This window comes from Capsicum annuum, chromosome 1 (genome assembly GCF_002878395.1).
Source record: "Capsicum annuum cultivar UCD-10X-F1 chromosome 1, UCD10Xv1.1, whole genome shotgun sequence".
Taxonomy (NCBI): domain Eukaryota; kingdom Viridiplantae; phylum Streptophyta; class Magnoliopsida; order Solanales; family Solanaceae; genus Capsicum; species Capsicum annuum.
In genome coordinates, this window is record NC_061111.1 from 62,947,703 (window position 1) to 62,954,896 (window position 7,194).

Below are 7,194 nucleotides of genomic sequence, written 5' to 3' on the forward strand. Positions count from 1 at the left end.
CAATTGTCAAACACTTGGAGAAAATGCCAGCCCAAATCTCTATCTTGACACTATTATTGAGCTTGCAACACCACCGACAGGCTCTGTCGAAGGTCTTGGAGGAATCATATGTTCCTACAGGAATGAGCGTTGAGAATTTAGTTACGATGATAGGGAATATTGTGGGTAACCATTGCATATCATTCAGTGATAAAGAGTTGCTATTTGAAGGAGCAATGCATAACAAAGCCTTGTATGTCACCATCATTTGTCGAGATTATGCAATTAATCATGTATTAATAGACGACGGATTTGGTATGAATATTTGTCCTCTTTCCGTATTGGTCCAAATGGTCTATGATCTAGGGAAAATTTTTCAAAGCCACGTAAATGTGAGAGCATTCGATAGAGGGCAGAGAGATACCATAGGAGAGATATATTTGCATATCCAAATGGGCCCTGCTGAGTTTAAAACTAAGTTTCATGTTTTGGATATCCATCCTAGCTACAACCTACTTTTGGGAAGACCATGGATAAGGGGGCAGTGGAAATTTCATCACCCCTTCATCAATTATTGAAGTTCATTTGGAAAGATCATGATGTAGTCATCCAAGGAGAAGGAAGTCGAGCGGACCATCCCGATGGTTATGTGCCGGTGATTGAAGATGTTCCAAAAGGTAGCAGTTTCTATACAGTGGAAATTGTAAACACTGCGGAAAGAGATTCGACACCCAAAATATCAATGCCTTCTATCTACAAAATAATTGCAACTGTAATGTAAAGAAATGGGTTCGAACCTGGTTGAGGCTTGGGCAAGAATTTACAAGGAATTATCGAGTCTATTATGATCCCAGAGAGAATCTCTAAGCACGGGTTAGGGTATTAGCCTACCAAAAGAGATAAGGTTGAGGATGAGCCAAAAAAAGAGTCTGTTTAGGCCCGTGCCACTCCTGTTCCAGTCATTTCCCGTACGAGAAATGTCAGATGATGATGGTCTTGGGGATGGGATAGGAGATTTGTTTGAAGGATACAATGCTGTACCATAAGATCTCCCAGAGTCTAGCGGGGTGAAGCAGATTGCGCCAAGGGAGGCTTTGAAAAATTGGACCTCCACATCACTCATAACCCATTGCCCATTGTGGTAGATGAAAGGGCAATTACTAATAGTTTTGAAATCGGTGATGATCCGGATGAGGCCCCGTGATCCACCTTTTATATCTTAAAACTTTATTTTCGTATCTTACTACTTTCAAAAAAGGAGGGGTCTTGTATTTGTGCAAGTCACAAGCCAAGGTGTTGTAATTATTTCTCAAATTTCAATGAAAAGTCCTTCATTTATTTGGAAAACTATATTAGTTCTAAAATGCTCCTAGTCATATGTTTTGTTATTTTCTTATCATCTAACTTAGTTTGTCTATTACAGTAACAGTAGTTGAAAACCTGCCAATGTTGTGTCATGTCAAAGCCTGCAAGAACAAAATGAAGGGGACGATGATGGTTGGAAGGACGATGATGAGGAACGGTTAGTTGAAGATATGGAGGAATTTGAGAATTGCAAAAAACCCAATCTGGAAGAAACTAAAACAGTCAACTTGGGAGATCATGATGAAATCAAAGAGAACAGTATCAGTGTCCACCTCGCGGTGCCATAAAGGGAAGAGCTAATCAACCTGTTTGGGAGTATATCGACGTGTTTCCTTGGTCCTATGATACATGCCAGGGTTAAGCATGAGCATTGTGTCACATAAATTGTCGAAAACTTCTAAGTTTGATCCAGTCAAGCAAAATTTGAGAAAATTCCAGCTAGATTTAAGTCTAAAGATCAAGAAAGAAGTGATAAAACAAATCCAGTCTACGGTTGTCGAGGTCACAAAATATCCGACATGGTTGGCCAACATTGTCCCTGTGCCAAAGAAGGATGGCAAGATTCAAATTTATGTTGACTATAGAGACTTCAACAGAGCCAGTCCTAAAGATAATTTTTTGTTACCCAACATCCACATTCTCATCAATAAATGCGCGAAACATAAAATGTAGTCATTCGTTGATTGTTTCGCCGGCTATCATCAGATACTGATGGATGAGGAAGATGCAGAAAAAATGGCTTTTATTACGCCCTGGGGTGTTTATTATTATAGGGTAATGCCGTTTGGTCTCAAGAACATAGGTCCAATATATATGAGGGCCATGACCACGATTTTCCATGACATGATCCATAAGGAGATTGAGGTGTACATGGATGATGTAATTATCAAATCCCGTGAGAGTTCGGATCATCTAACTCATCTGGAGAAATTCTTCAATAGATTAAGAAGGTACAGTTTGAAGTTAAATCCTGCTAAGTGTGCTTTTGGTGTGCCATCAGGGAAGTTGTTGGGGTTCATAGTTAGCAGAAGAGGGATCGAGCTAGGCCCATCCAAAATCAAGACAATTTAAGACTTGCTACCGCCGAGGACCAAGAAAGAAGTTATGAGTTTCTTGGGTCATCTGAATTACATTAGCAGATTCATCGCTCAATCAACAGTCATATGCGAGCCAATTCTCAAGATGTTGAAGAAAAATGCATTGAATGAATAGACAGAAGAATGTCAAAGAGCCTTTGATCGCATTAAGGAATACTTGTCTACACCACCAGTTTTGGTCCCACCGATAGAAGGAATTCCATTATTATTTTACCTGTCAGTCTCAAAAAATGCTTTTGGATACATCCTCGGGCAACATGATGAGACCGGCAGGAAAGAGAAAGCCATTTACTACTTGAGTAAAAAGTTCATACCATATGAAGCCCGTTACACTCTTATAGAAAGGATATGTTGTGCTTTGACTTGGACAGCACAAAACTTGAGGTCTTATCTATCGTCCTACACAACTTACCTCATCTCGAGAATGGATCTATTGAAGTATATATTCCAGAAGGCCATGCCTACAGGAAATCTGGCCAAGTGGCAAATGTTGCTGAGTGAGTTTGACATTGTTTATGTAACGCAAAAAGCAATCAAGGGGCAAGCCTTAGCAGATCATTTGGCTGAAAACCTAGTTAATGAGGAATATGAGCCACTTCGAACATACTTTCCAGACGAGGAAGTTTTGTTCGTAGGAGAAGATATCACGAAAACCTACCCTGGATGGAGACTATTTTTTGATGGGGCGGTCAACTTCAAAGGTTTAGGAATTGGAGCAGTTTTGGTGTCAGAAATGGGTTAGCATTATCCGGTAACTACTAAGTTACATTTTCCATGCACCAACAGCATGGCTGAATATGAAGCTTGCATCCTGGGGCTCAAATAGGCACTTGATATGGGTGTTCGTGAATTGCTAGCCATCGGAGATTCAGATTTACTGATTCACCAGGTACGGAGAGAATGGGCGGTAAAAAACTCGAATATTACTCCATATATGGAGCTGGTACAGGAATTATGAGGAAGATTCAAGGATGTTGATTTCAGACATAACCCACGGACACAAAATGAGTTTGTTGACGCTTTGGCCACGATATCTTCCATGATTCAGCACCCGGATCAGAGTTACATCGATCCTTTGGAAATAAGCCTGAAGGAGCAACCCACGTATTGCATACACGTGGAAGAGGATCCTGATGGAAGGCCTTGGTACTATGACATTAAGAGGTATTTGGAATTTAGAATATATCCTGAAGAGACTAGTAACAACCAAAAGAAGACAATCCGGCGCTTGGCAAAGAATTACTTTCCAAGTGGAGAAATTCTTTTTAGGAAGACTCTTGATTTGGGATTCCTAAGATGCGTCGATGTGGCAGAAGACAATAAGTAGATAAACGAGGTACATACTGGAGTTTGTGGGGCCCACATGAATGGGTTTGTCCTTGCCAAAAATATTCTGAGAATCGGTTACTTCTGGATGACTACGGAAAATGATTATAGTAAGTTTGTGCAGAGATGTCCAAAATATCAAATACACGGAGATCTGATTCGAATGCCTCCACACGAGCTTCACTCAATGAATTCTCCTTGGCCTTTCATAGAATGGGGCATGGATGTCATCGGACCAATAGAGACACTAGCATCGAATGGGCATAGATTTATTTTGGTTGCCATTGATTATTTCACTAATTGGGTCAAAGTTGCTTCATACAGAGCCTTTACTAAGAAAATGGTTGCAGATTTCGTCAGGAATAACTTGATTTGCCTATTCGGAGTGACGAAATTGATTATTACTGATAATGGGCAAACCTGAATAGTCACTTGATGAAAGAAATTTATGATCAGTTCAATATTGTGCATCGCAACTCGACAGCGTACCGTCCCTAAATGAATGGAGTCATAGAAGCTGATAACAAGAGTATCAAGAAGATCTTGAGAAATATGGTTGAAAATGATACATCATGGAATGAGATATTATCTTACGAGTTTACGGGAATAAAGCTATGATACCCGTTGAGGTCGAAATACCTTCCCTAAGGATTATTCGAGAAGCTGGACTGAGTAACGAAGAATGGGTCTGTGCTCTCTATGAACAATTCATGTCAATTGATGAAAAGAGATTAGCCACTGTATGCCATGGCCAGTTGTATCAACACAGGATGGTTCGTGCCTTTAACAAAAAGGTAAGAACTCGAGCATTTGAAGTGGGGCAACTGGTTCTCAAACGAATATTCCCTCACCAAGAGGAGCACAAGGGCAAGTTCGCTCCAAATTGGCAAGGGTAATACATAGTTCACAAGGTGCTATCTGGAGGAGATCTGATTTTGTCTGAGATAGATGGCACAGAGTAGACCAAACCAATCAATTCTGATGCGGTAAAGAGATATTATGTTTTAATGATGTTCTAGTTTTTGTGTTTTCTTAGTTTGTTTGTAATCACCTTTGTAATAATGTTTTTTGCTAGTGTGTAACTGCCTAGAATCCTTTCCCTTTATGTACGAACTATATTTGACCTGAATTCCCAAGAAAGGGATACGTAGGTGGCTTATGCCGGCTTCGGTAAACCCCTAGGATAATTTATCATTTTTCTTTATGTATGAACTACGTGATGACCTGAATTCCCAACAAAAAGGATACGTAGGCGGCCTATGTCATCTTCGGTCAACCCATTAGATTTTTCTATATATATCCCTAGCGTAGGCCTAAACTACGTTTGACCTGATTCCTACTTCAACGGGATACGTAGGCGCCCCAACGGCTCGGTCATATAACCCTAGGAAATGGAAACTGGGGCAGAATTATTGAGAAGGAATCTCAAAAATTCACAAGAGAAGATCGACATCCAACAAAGAGAATGAAGATGAGCAAAGACTTCAGATCCACTCAGATTGGTATTATCTCAAACAAGTTTAAACTGGGGCAGAAATTTTGAGGAAGACCTCAAAATTTCCACTAAATACCAGAACATATTCCAAATTCCCCAGCACCAAAGGTTAAAGCTTTGGAAACCACCAACTATAACAAAGTCTGGGTAGACTCAATTTTTGGTTATGATATAACTACTTGAAGAAACCCTCCAACAATAATCATGAGTTTTGGAAACCATCCATCGGATATAGTCAGAACTGCAAGGAAGACGTTTATTGAGCTAGTACATGACATGACTGACATAGATTTTCTAAATTTTTACAAAAGTTTTCCAAATTATTTTCAAAAATTTAAGACTATTTTCAAAAATCTTACGACTCACTTACTTAGTACTTGCCTAGACATCATTTGGGATAGAGTGTCAGGGTGGAAGTCTCAATATGGTGGAATGCCAAAGAGATGGAAAGGAGCAAATCAAGGATCAAAGAAGGTCAACATGGAGTAATTTCATTCAACTAATCATTTTTCTATGGATGTAGGGATCAATATGCAAAATGTGAGTCTCTTTCAAAAATCCCCGATCAAATTGGGAGCCACAACAGATCATTAATGCCCAAGAATGGTATTTTAGGGCAGCCCTAAAAATAGGTTTAATGCCCATTTATTGAGGACCTTTTGATTTGTCCATCTTGTTTCTTGAGATCGTAGGCAACAAACAAATGCACTTTGTCTTCTTTACACTTATCGTAGTTAGAAGCTTCCTAAAAATAGCCGCTAGTAAAGGCAACTTTGTGTCTACTAATCATCTACCTTGAGTATAGGTACATGTAGAAAGTAGGACACTGACAAATGAAGCCAGGTAAAATTATTTTATCACTGCGACAATGGCCATTGCATATCATTGCCGCAAAGGCCATCACATATCATTGCCGCAAAGGCCATTACATATTTGTCAACACGCTAGATACAACGCTGGCGTCGAGGATATCATCAGCATTCAATATCTGTTGATACACTAGACATAATGTTGGCGTCAAGGATATCATCAGTATTCAATGTATCTGTCGACACGCTAGACACAAGCTGACGTCGAGGATATCATCAGCATCCAATATATCTGTTGACACACTAGACACAATGCTGTCGTTAAGGATATCATTAGTATCCAATATATCGGTCGACACGCTAGACACAATATTAGCGTAGAGGATATCATCAGCATCCAATATATCTGTGACACACTAGGCACAATGCTGGTGTTGAGGATATCATCAGCATCCAATATATCTGTCGACACGCTAGACATAATGCTGGCATCGAGGATACCATCAGAATCCAATACATCTATCGACACACTAGACACAACGTTGGTGTCAAGGATATCATCAGCATCCAATATATTTGTCGACACGCTAGACATAACGCTGGCTTAGAGGATATCATCAGTATCCAATATATCTGTTAACACGCTAGACAGAACGCTGGCGTCAAGAATATTGTCAGCATCCGATATATATGTCAACACGCTAGACACAACGCTGGTGTAGAGGATATCATCAGCATCCAATATATCTGTCGACAAGCTAGACACAACGCTGGCGTTGAGGATATCATCAGTATTCAATATATATGTTGACACGCAAGACACAATGCTGGCATCGAGGATATCATCATATTTTCATGAATCAGCATCTGAATACATTAAGAGCACACGATTTAGAGGGACGCCTTCAGGTCTTTATCTAAGGATGAATGATATATAAGATTTCCTAGCAATTGACAATTTGAAGGTCATCTATAAGTCATATTATTTTAAATAGGATAGTGTACAAGATCACCTATGAGTTGATAGCCTATAGGTCATCCGTAAGCCACAATAACATCCTAATTGGATAGTGTGTGAGATCGCCCAAAAGTTAATAGTTCAAAGGTTATCCATAAGTTGCAA